Consider the following 12,020-nt stretch of genomic DNA (forward strand, 5'->3'; position numbering starts at 1 on the left):
TTTTTTTTTTTTTTCATGAACAAGGTAACTAAGTTATTTATTTAGGCCATCTCCTCTTATAAGCAAAGGGATGGAGGATCAGTGTAATGGTCACTGTTGGATACAAGGAAAGATGAGCTTAGCGCCCCATGCGCTTCATGGTCCACAAAGAGTAATGGTCCAAACCAGTGATGTGGTCCCTTGCTGCCTGGGGGAAGGTCATCTTCATAGCCAGTCGGAAGTGGGTTCACACGAGGGTTGTGGCAGAGGGTATGGTTACCATCTCCCTAGGGCAAGGGTTGGTCCTGATGCGGAGATGAGGGTAGGCGACAAACTCGGGACTCTCGTGCTCTGTGCTGCGACTTCAGGAAGACGTTGAGCATGCTCACTCCCACCCTGGGCAGCGCCACGAAGTAGGTGAGGGCCTTCCACATGCGAGCTGAACCCTCCTCGCCGTGGGTGCCACTTGACATGGGCCGCCCCACCTGTGGGAGGGGCTACATGGGCCGCCCCACCTGTGGGAGGGCCCAGCCCAGCAGCCCCGACACCCGAGACCCGCACACCGACAACACCATCTTGGAACACCTGGGTCCCTCTTGCTGTTGGACCAGCCATACCTCACCTGAAAGGATGCTGTTCTCACTGGAGAAAGACTGAAGCTGTACTCTTCCCCAACCCCCACCCCACTCCCCCAGCAGGACGTCCGACTGCAGAAAAGGCTTGGGTCTCTTGCACTTAGCTTGCTCTTTTAAATTCAAATCCAGGTTTGCAGGGGAGGGAAGGCAGTATTTGAATAGACCTTAAATTCCTGCCGTGGAGTTTGACCACAAATCTTTGGTGTCTTGGCACAAGAAAAAAGTGACCTTGTTTGAGAAGGTCACAGAAAGAAAGGAAGGAAGGGAAGAAAGGGAAAGAAGGAAGGAAGGAAGGAAGGAAGGAAGGAAGGAAGGAAGGAAGGAAGGGAAGGAAGGAAGGAAAGAAGGAAAGAAGGAAAGAAGGAAAGAAGGAAGGGGAAGAGAGGGAAGGAATATAAGAACTTACTGGCTCACGTATTCAACCCCAGAAAGGAAGGACACGGGTTGCTGATCGAAAGACGGTTGGAGCAAGATTCCAAATTTCTGTCTTCCTCTCTATTTTTATTGAGTGTGGGTTCTATGGGGTCCCCTGAAGTAGCTAGTGTCTGCCCTAAACTACTGGTCTTTACGAGTCAGAAAGGAGGAGAGTTTCTTCTGACCTCCCCCATCTAGTTAAAACCTCAAAACATTACATATCACGTCATCTGCAATATTTCTTTTTCTTGCCATATTACACTGTATAGATCTCTAGTATGATGTTCAGTAAAAGTAGCGAATGCAGCCAGACCCTTACACTGCCTGCCTAAGAGCTGTGCTGTAAGAAGCAGCAACTTCTCTGCTCTCACCCCTGCCATCTGCTCCGCAGCTGTGAAGCAGCGACCTTGTGTGAGCGCATCAGGAGCTTACTGCCTGGATCACGGTGCTTAGCCTGGTGTGCCAAGACCACTGGAGGAAAAGATAACGCCTTCGACACCTTTCTCAGAGAGGCAGGCACTGGCTACATGTGCCCTGGGCAGTGTTCGTAGATGTGGACCCTACAGACATTGATGGGGTTCGCACTGGTACCTACTACTGCCAGCTCTTTCAACCCAACCGTCTCTTCACAGGCAAGAAAGATACTGCCATGACTCTCCTCTGGAACCACACCTCTGGTTTGCGTGGTTCCTAGCTAGATGCACTTAATTTCTTCCTTTACACATCACCTTCTCTGGCTTTCTTCCTACTATTACCTCTTTCTAGAGGTTTCTTGTTGGCCTCATCTATTTGCTTTGCCCCCTTTCCCTGGTGAGGTTTGTTAAACCGCGTGGCTCTGTGGACTCAGGGTCTCAATCACACTTGGAAATTGTCCAGCCATTTATTTCTTTAAACATTGTATCCAGCCTCCTCTTTCTCTGCTCCTTCAAAGACTCCAATATATGTGTTCAGGTTGCTTGATTGTGTCTCGCAGGTTAACAGAGATTGGTCTGTCTGTCTGTCTGTCTGTCTGTCCTTTCCTCTCTTGTCTTCCTTCCTTCCTTTCTTAACTTCCTTCTTTCTTCTCCTTCCTTCTTTCCTCTTCCCTCCCCTTTCCTTCCTTTCTTCTCCCAGCTTTCCTTTCTTTTCTATTTTAGAACAGTTTTTCATTGTTCATCCTTGTTCCTCATTGTTCCCCACCATTGTCAAGTCTGCTTTGTATTTCCAGGTATGTTACTTGTCGTGTCAAGAAGTTCAATTTAGTTTTGCTAGTGAGGGCGTGTCACTTGGTACTTCAGTTGTCACATGACCTGTTCCAGTAGCGCCTCCGTCACCTCCCCTCCTCAGCTAAGACCATCAACAGTGCTTTGAGACACTGACATGCTTAACAAGATCGATGCCCCAGCAAAGGCCGGGACACTTGTAATGTGTAGACCTGGGTCACCGGGCGGTTAAGCTGGGTCACCTTAGGGAAATCACTTAACTTCTGAGTTTAAGGAGTCTCACCTAGAAACTGGTGTGAGAGTAAGATTAGCTAGTGCGGAGGAATTCGCTGGGTCCACAAACAGGTGGAGTAGGTATGTGGGACTCGAGACCCCTTCGCCAAGCGCCCCTATCTGACCACTTTGGAAGCTGCCTTTTCTTATGAGTCACAGGGAAGATTAGCAGTCCCTTTGCCCTCCCGGAGGGGCCGAGGGATGTTTCTGGATATTCTGAACCCCGGCCACATGTTGAAAGATCACAGTGGCTATTCTTAGAGCCTTGCTGAGATCCTCAAGTGTGGGGGCGGTATTAAGAGCCCACAGGTGTCAGAGGCCATGCCCCATGTCCAGGAACACCAGAAAGACTTGCCTCATGCCTCATTTGGTTTTGTGTGCGCATGCCCCTGTATACTTGGAAACCAGATCACAAAGCAGACTCAATAAAGCTTGCGTACTTTGGCTCCATCAGCCTAGTTGTCTACTGAGGATAATAATAAGGGAATTTGGAGACGGGGTTGGGAGTCTGCTACCATAGGAAAGCAGAAATAGGTATCAAGGGCCACATTAGAAGGGAAAGACGAAAAAGTAAGTGTACTTCTCCAGGAACAGCTAAGGATAGAATTCTTCCGGGGCTATACTTAACCCACAGCCCATTGGACAAGCAAACAGCAACTGGCCACACAACTGGGATGGAGATGCAGGCGCATGGTCAAGAGTGAAGTGTGCTTCTTATCCAGGCTCTGTGAGCAGGAATGAGGTCCCTGCTACTTGAGTATTTACCAAAACCCTGGGCAGTGCCCACAGAGAGCGAACCTTGGGAAACAGACTCCGAGCTCTGCTTTAGTCTCGCCTAGAACATGTCCAGTGATGTTTTCGGGGCCAGATGATTCCTCCCTGTGCTTCGTAGAACATTCAGTGGACCCCTACATTGACCCATGCCAGTAGCTCTTCTGCCAGCTCACCTCTGGAGTTATGACAATCAACAGGGTTTACAGACATCACTGAAGGTATCCAAGGGAAGGAGAGGGGCAAAACTGCTCCCGGGTAAGAGGCGCGGTGGAGCCTTCTGGCTTTAACTTCAGAGGTGGCAGCATTTGTAGGAACTCCCAGGACTAGAGCTTGAGAAATGCGGAGAGAGCGACAGTAAAAATCCAACACGTACACCGGTCTATTTATGTCTGTAAAGCCACAAGGCATTATTTATATGTTTTTCCCCCTCAAGCACTTAGCAGAGGCATACTAAGTGTGGTTCATTACACATGCTCCAGTCAGAGCCCCAGCTGCTCAGGTCCCAGCTTCATCCTTTATTATGCATGACGCTGGACAAAGGAATCCTGTCTCTGCAGCTCAGGTTCTTTGTCCATAATGGAGATGATGGCAGGAGCCATCTCACAGTGCAGCTGTCGGGCATCACGTCCATCCACGGCCGTGGAGGGCTCGGCACGCCCTGGATGGATACGGGATGAGCTCTACAAAGCGCCAGTTTCAGCCCATTTTCAGCTGAAGGGAGAGGCAGCGGTATTCTACGGGCTCATGTTAGTGGCACTAAGGTTTCTTCTTCTGTCTAAAAAAAAATAAGTACCCCATATAATAACTGAAATGTTCTGTCACTTAAAATAAAACCACTGGGAGTTTTCAGTCTCTCAGGAGCCTGTGTGGGCTTTAGGGGGATCAGCTGGGCCAGCTCCTGACTCAGGCATTCAGACTGTCAGTTGCCGTCGTGGTTTGGACCGCTGCAGGACTTTCAGTTGTCATGATTCTTAGTCTTCGCTAGGTTGTCTAGCACGAGGTAAGAGAAAGCATTCTAGAAAGTTAATTCTGAGGTAGGCAAGGTAGACTTGAGAGCCCCCGTCAGTTTGACTTATTGGACTCAAATCCCAAATCACACATCTAAATGTCTCTGAACTATCTCAGCAGAGTTAATTAGGAAATACTGTTGTCATTCGAGTGAAGCTGACTTTTTGTGTTTTAGGACTGGAGAAACAGCTCATATCTGTCTTTGGTTATTTGTCCAGAGTGTTTACAAATAGCCTAATGCCTACCTAGACGGGCCTTGAGATTGCTCTCTGCAGTGGCAATTTTGAGGGCTGAACTTGATGAGATTTAGAGTCAACCAGAAGACACATCTGTAGGTGTGACTATGAAGGACTTTTCAGAGATGTTTAACTGAGGGGAAAGACCCACCCTGAATTTGGGAGTAACTGTCTTATGAGCTAGGATCCCACATTGAATAAAGAGGAGCCGAGCTGAGCACCAGCCTCTCTCTCTCTCTCTCTCTCTCTCTCTCTCTCTCTCTCTCTCTCTCTCCTTTCTGGCTGAAGATGAAATGTCACCAGCTGCCTCAAGCTCCTGCCACCATGCCTTCCCTGCCACAGTACACTCCCAAACTGTGAGCCAAAATACCCCTTTCCTCCCTGAGTTGACCCTTGTCTAGCTTGTAGGTGTAGGAACAAGAAAAGTAGCTAGTACACTGCCCCACAGTCCTCTCACTTTCGGCAAGGATGGGTGTCGTCATTGGGTGTCCGTCTCTTCTGTGATAGTCCCAGGCTTTGGAGGGATTCACCGCACCAGCATTTGAATGATTCGGGATGAGCTTTTAGGGAGATGTGACAGAGATTTGGATTATGAGGTTGGAGAGGATGATGCTGTGGCCTCTAGGAAGAAAATCACTGCAGTTTCGTCTAGACGGTGGAATTGGATGCAGAGCCCGGAAATTGTCCACTCACCATTCAACAACCAGTTATAGTCAATAGTCAATACTATGATGGTTTGAGACAAAAGAACGCAAATCAGAGAGATGAAAATGGAAAACACCTGGTGGTGGTGTTGAGATGAATCATTGTTCAAATGAGCAATGTCGCCATCAGCTCAGATATTTGAACGTTGGTCCCCAGTGGGTGGCACTGTTTGGGGAGGCTTAGGAGGAGCAGTTGTTGTGCCCAAGTCGCAGAGACCCCAAGAAGACCACCAGAGACACAGACTCACAGAGATGCGAAATCAAGGTTTAATTCTGCAAATCGCGATAGGGACCTCGTCTTGCACACTGACGCAGCAGGGGCCAGAGGAGGTGCCCCACCATTCTTAGGCAGGGTTTATAAAGTAAAACCCACAAATCTACAGTTATGGACTCAAGGGGTGCGGGTGACTCTCTGATTGGCTCCTGTCTAGCGGACTTTCTACATAGCGGCTGAGCTACAGCTTCCTGATTGGTTGTCCTTGAGCTGAGGCCCTTTGGTACAGCTCCAGGCTGTACTTTCTGTTCCCTTGAATGGAATGTTGCCCTTCTGGGAAATGGAAGCTTAACTACCTTGGGGTCTAGCACGAAATGGAGTTGGTTGTGTCCCTTCACGGTCTTGCTGTATGTAGCAAGCATGGCAGTTGGTGATCTTTGAGTGTTTATGGTCTTGTTCCTCTTTCTGCTCCTTTTCTCTCCTTCGTGCTCACAATTGTGGTTGAAATGAGAGCTCTCAGCTTCCTGCAGCTGGTTACCATGACTCCCTGGCACAGTGGACTCTTATCCCTCAAGAACATAAACCAAGTAAGCTCTTCCTTCTGTAGCCACCTCAGTCATGGCATTTCTCACAGCAGTAAAAAGGTAACTAAGACACCATGGCCAGCGGCCCCACCTTCCAGTTACCCAAAGCTATTTTGCACTAGGGTCTTGCTACCTGAATGTTAATATAATCTCATTTAAATATCTCTAGTTTTTCTAATTGCTTAGAAATAGACCCCCCCCCAAAAAAAAGCCAAAACCAAAAGCAACAAATCCAACACAAAATAACAACCACGATAAAAACCTAAACTCCTTGAAATAAATGTAGCCAGCCAGAATGATAGTATGCTGGACTCCTCATCCTCAATGTTGTGAGACTAGGGTAGGGGTTTGGAGGGATCAACTAGGTCTATAGCCTTCATGAGTGAGATTATTATCCTTATGAAAGGGACTGCAGGGAGGTCCCTCAGCCTTTCTGTCATGTGTGGTCACAGTAAGAAGGCATCTTCTATGAAACATGAGATAGGACCTCAGGTGCCACTAAGTCTGCTGGCACCCTGATCTGGGAGCTCTAAGCCTTTCGAGCCATGAAAAGCACATTTCTGTGCTTATAAACCGTCTTTTTATAGTACTCAGTTACAGTAGTCACAGTGGACTATGGCTGAATTCCTATTTCTAACACTTCTGCTTTTAGTCCAGATAGAGCAACAGGAAAAAAAAAGTATCTTCCTATCCGAAAGACACCCCGAAAAAAGAAACAAACAAAATTAAATACCTGCTTCAACAGTGTTTAAAGCTCCCTCCATCCAGGATGTGTGTGAAGATTTAGAGGATACAGATACTTACTGTCAACCCTGAGGATGTGAATCCCCAGGACCTACATGGTTCAGGGAGAGAACCAACTCCAATAAGTTGGTCTGTGATCTCCACATTTTCCTGAAGAGAGCTTCTGGGAAGTGGATGAGAGAGGGAGAATTCCTATGTGGAGATGAAACTGAGGGTCCAAGAAGAGGAGGCTGCAGTTTACAAGTACATAGACTATCAAAAACAATTACTACCAGGCCTGGAGAGAGGGCTCAGCTGTTCAGAACACTCGCTGCTCTTGCAGAGGACCCAGGTTCAGTTCCCAGCACTCATAGGGCTCACAACCACCTGGAACTCCAGTTCCAGGGAATCTAAAGCCTTCTATTGACTCTTACCGGACACCATGTATGCACATGGTGGCCCAGACATACATGTAGGCAAACACTCACATAAAGAAAATGCGTAAGTCTAAAGAAGTAAATAAAGGAAGATGATTGCTACTTGAGACATGCTTGAAGATACACTGAGGTTCACTGTCAAACACTGAGCCAAGTCCTGAATGAAGCCTACGTGCTGGTTTTAAAGGAAACTCTTTGAGATGAGGAAAGAATGACCTTCAGGTCTAGACAGGAGGGGTCTTCAAGCAGAGCTCACACAGAGCCAGCCAGGGGGTTAGACTTTTAGAGATGAAAAACAAAATGCCCAAGGTGGAAAATGTGCTCACTGGCAACAACAGAGTCGTTGAAGGGAAAAGATTAGTGAACAACTTTGAGAATGCAGAAAGAACACAGCAGCTCAGCCAAAACTGTCCACTTCAGCACTGCTGGCTTACCCTGAAAAAAATGTTTTTCAGAGACAAAAGCAAAATTTGTAAAGCTTTTAAAAAATAATAATGGACAGGAGAGAGGGATCAGCAGTTAAGAATACATACTGTTCTTGCAATGGACTAGAATCCTGTTCCCAGCACCCAAGTTGGGTGGCTCACAGCCACCACCTCTAACTCCAGCTCAGAAAGATCTGATGCCTCTGGCATTCCCAAGCACCTGCACTTCCATGAACGCACCCACCAGAGAGCTAAAGTGACAATAATAGTGACTAAAAATGAAAGAGTTGTCACTAGTGGGCTTCCACGGCTAGAATGTGAAAGTCCTCTTGGGAGAGCATGTTGATGTCAGCGGCTCCTCAGAATATCGCAGGGTGGTGAATGTACAGAACTTTAGTGGATGGAATATAACAATAGGGAGATGGAGGAATCCAAGTTTATCTACCTTCTTTCTGTAAGCCAATCAGTTTGCTAACTAAACAACTTACAAAGGACAAAAATGTTTGAATCAACTCAGTCTATACAGAAGAATTATTGGACAAAATTCAAGACCTATTCCTGATTAAAAACTGTAGCCGAATGGGAAAAGACTGAATTCAAGCTAATAAAGAGCATATTTTATTAAAACAAGATCTGTAGTTACTGTCACACTTAACAGAATGGACTGCTTCTCCTAAGATGAGGACAAGGCTTAGGCTGCCAATATTCTCTTATCTGTGTCTCCTCAGCATCATGCAGTAAGTGAGGAAAATAGAACAAAGGGCACCATAAGTCTCCAGGGAAGAGACACGAGGCTTTGTGTAGACAAATGCTATGACTGTTTATGGCGACAATCTAATGGAGTCCATAAAGAATTTCTAGAACAAGTAAATTTAACGAAGTTTGGAGAATATAAACTTGATATGCAAACACCAATTGTATTTCTGTATACTAACCACAAAAAGATGGAAATTGGATTTTTACAGGTGTATCATTTTAATGGCATTAAGATATATGAACTATGTCTGGATAAATGTTGCCAAAGGGGAAAGCCTGTGGAGTAGAAACGACAAAACACTGGATTTAAAGAAGATATCTGTGGAGAGTCGTACCTCTTTTTCATCCTTCTGAAGACTCGTTGTGCACGTGTTATTTCTTTCCAAAGGGACTTACAAAAATCCCAGCAATAATCTACTTAGGTATCGCCTGGACTCCATGAAACACACGCCTGTGTAGGAGAACGGCCTGTGACACACAAGCTTGGGAGAGGTGGCCGTGTGCAATCCTGTAAAGGTCCCGAGACTCCGGCCACCCATGTGCTTTTCCCTTCTTCCTTCTACCCCCAGGAATGCTTCCCCAGATTAGTAAACTGTCTCTGTCTCTCTTTATTTCTTTAAATGACAGTGAATGATTTTGTTCACACCCACTGTCTGGTAGTAACTGATCCCGTTGCTTTTCTAGTATCCAAAGATCTTCTAATATATAATTTTAAAAAGGCTTAATTATTTTACATGTGTGGGTGTTTTGCCTGCATGTATATCTGTGCAGCAATGCGCATTCTCTTCTGAAAGCCAGAAGAAAGTATTAGGTCCACAGGGACTGCTATTAGCTACCACGTTGGTGCTGAGAGCCCAACCCAGCTCCTCTGGAAGAACACCAAGCCCTGTTAACCACTGAACCACTGAGTATCTCTCCGGCCAGCCCCTCTAGTTCTTTTTCTGACATAGTTTCTCTGTGTAGCTCTGGCTGTCTCCGCACTCACTATGGAGACCAGGTTGGATTCAGATTAAGAGATCTGCCTGCCTCTGCCTCCTGAGCACTGGGATTAAAGGTGTGCACCACCACACCCAGCCCCCACTTGTAGTTCCTAAAGAAACAAAAAAATGGGCTTTTTATTAAAGGTCATAAGTTAATTTTGAATTTCACATGGAAATACAAAAACAAAGAAAAAAAAACAAAAGAAACGAATAACAAAAAACAAATTCCAGAACAAATTGGAAAAGAACAAAGTTGGGGGCAAGAGCACCTGCCTTGAAGACTTTCAAAGCTGCAGAATCTGAAACCGCACTATTAACATTAAAGAGATCTATTGATCCGAGGAACACATAGAGAGCTAGGCTGCACACACATGGGAAACCGGCTTTTGACAGAAGAACAAAGCAATGCAGTAGAGATAAACTGTCATGCCCAGAGACAACGCAAGGATGCTGGAGCATCCACAAGCAAATGATAATACAACTGTGTTCTTGGTCCACAGTGACCTAATAGGAATCACAGATTGAACGGAATGCGGAATGCTCTTAGTAGCTCCATGTAAGGAGAAAGCAAAAAAAAAAGCTGATTTTATATTGACATTATGCAATTTTAGTTAATAATAAAATGATGAACGATTAGCATATGCAACTGCCTGATTGAATCTCAAAATGACTCCAGTGCGAAGAAAAATGCTAACCGGAAAATAAAAAAGACCAAAGTGTGACCTCTTTTATAGAAAATTGTACCAAAAATAAAGTAACCTATAGTTATAACAACAAAGAGATAAGCAGAAGGAGGTGGAGGAGGGGCAGACTATAGAAGAGGCACGAGTCTGTGGGCGGACACACGTCGTCACTATCTTGACTGTGATGATGGCTTCAGGGATGTATGCAGGTCAAAATGCCTCAAATTCTGTTCTTCAGTACATGTATTTATTTCTCTGTGTGTGTTGATGTGTGTGAGAACATGTGTGCCATAGCACACGTGTGAGGTCAGAGATTAACTGGTGGGAGCCAGTTAGCTCTCTTCTCACACCATGTAGGTTCCAGGGATTGAACTCATTGAAGTCATCAGGCTGGGTGACAAGTGCCTTTATCTACTCAGCCATCCTGCCTGCCTGTCAAATTCCATCCTTTAGGTATTCACTATTTACTACAGTGCCATAGCTACTCTTCTGTTGTTGTGGGACGGCATCATGGCCAAGGCAACAAGGAAGAGATCTGAGGCTTGTTCACAGGTTCAGAGGGTGGGAGGGGGTGGACGACAAGCAGACACGGCTTGAACAGCACCCGAGAGTTCTCAGCTGCTCCACAAGCACCAGGCAGGGAGAATGACTCCGAGACTGACATGAACTTCAGGAACCTCAAAGCTAACCCCAATGACTCTCCTCCTCCCACAAGACCACACCCCCCATCCTTCCTAAAAGAGTTCCACTAACAAGGAACCAAATTCAAATATATGAACCCATGGGGGCCATTCTCGTCCAAACACCACATGTAGAATATAATATTTAAAAGAAAATAATAGCTTTATATCTCGTGTGTGTGTGTGTGTGTTTGCTTAGCCAATGTGCTGTCTAAACATCTGACAGAATCACCTTTCTCTGTGCAATTATTTTAATAAATATAAATGGAATTAATCATTTATAAACCAGCAAATTGAAACTCACCCTTAATCTTTTTTCAGTGATTATGAGTGATATGAAAATAAATATTATAGGACTAGTGAGACCCGTTAAGGACCAGCCTGGACAAAATCACCTCTTACCAGGGTAGGGGCATAGGCATTTAAAAATATAAGAATACAGAGACGACGTGAAGAAAACAGAACAGAAACCACAGAATAATACTGGGCAAGCATTCCAGTGATAACTGAAAATCACCTGTGTTTACTTTTTCACTGCTTTTATATCCAGTTCCTTCCTTTCTTCTTGCTTTAATTCCTTCCTTTTTCCTCTCTTCCTTCCTTTCTTCCATCCTCCTTTGCTTCTTATTTCCCCTATTTAAACACCCATTTTCCTTTATTCTCCCCTGCCTTGTAAATTCTATGTAGGTCGAGCTTCCCCTCCCTAGGAGATGGGGCAGGCCGCCCTCCCTGTACAGACCAATCTGACGTTATCCCAGCCAGACTGGTCTGCTCCTCACAGCTGTACGACAACAAGCCAATTACCTGCACTCGCACAGCCTCAGTTTCTTCACCTGTGAAATGGAAGACTTGATACTCAGTTCAAATAAAATAGAAGAAAATTAAAAATAAAAGAGTATGGAAGTGTAATGAGTCCAGCGATTGCCCCCATAGCGAGTCCTGGAAGCATTAGTTTCTGTGCTGGCTGCTTTTATGTCAACTTGACACAAGCTATAGTCACCTGAGAGGAGGGAGCCTCAATTGAGAAAATGACTCTGGAAGATCAGGCAAATGTTGAGGGCATTGTCTTAATTAGTGATTGATAGGGGAAGGCCCAGTTCATGGTGGACAGTATCATTCCTGGGCTGCTGGTCCTGCATTCTCTAAGAAGGAAGGTGGAGCAAGCCAGTAAGCAGCACCAATCCATAGCCTCTGCCTCAGCTCCTGCCTCCAGGTTCCTGCCCTGCTTGAGTTCCTGTCCTGACTGCCATAGATGATGAACTAACTATACTAAGCAAGAGGAAGTGAAGTAAAGTAAACAAGCCCTTTCCTCC

The 12,020-nt window shown here is 45.7% G+C and overlaps 1 pseudogene; it reads right to left on the reverse strand.

Annotated features, from left to right (window-relative positions):
• Positions 1–56: 56 nt before the first annotated feature.
• LOC126510811 (cytochrome c oxidase subunit 6A1, mitochondrial-like) lies at positions 57–554 on the reverse strand (annotated as a pseudogene).
• Positions 555–12,020: the final 11,466 nt, after the last annotated feature.

The sequence above is a fragment of the Alexandromys fortis genome, unplaced genomic scaffold, assembly GCF_014885135.2.
Source record: "Alexandromys fortis isolate MF-2015 unplaced genomic scaffold, M_Fortis_MF-2015_v1.1 scaffold_78, whole genome shotgun sequence".
Classification (NCBI taxonomy): Eukaryota; Metazoa; Chordata; class Mammalia; order Rodentia; family Cricetidae; genus Alexandromys; species Alexandromys fortis.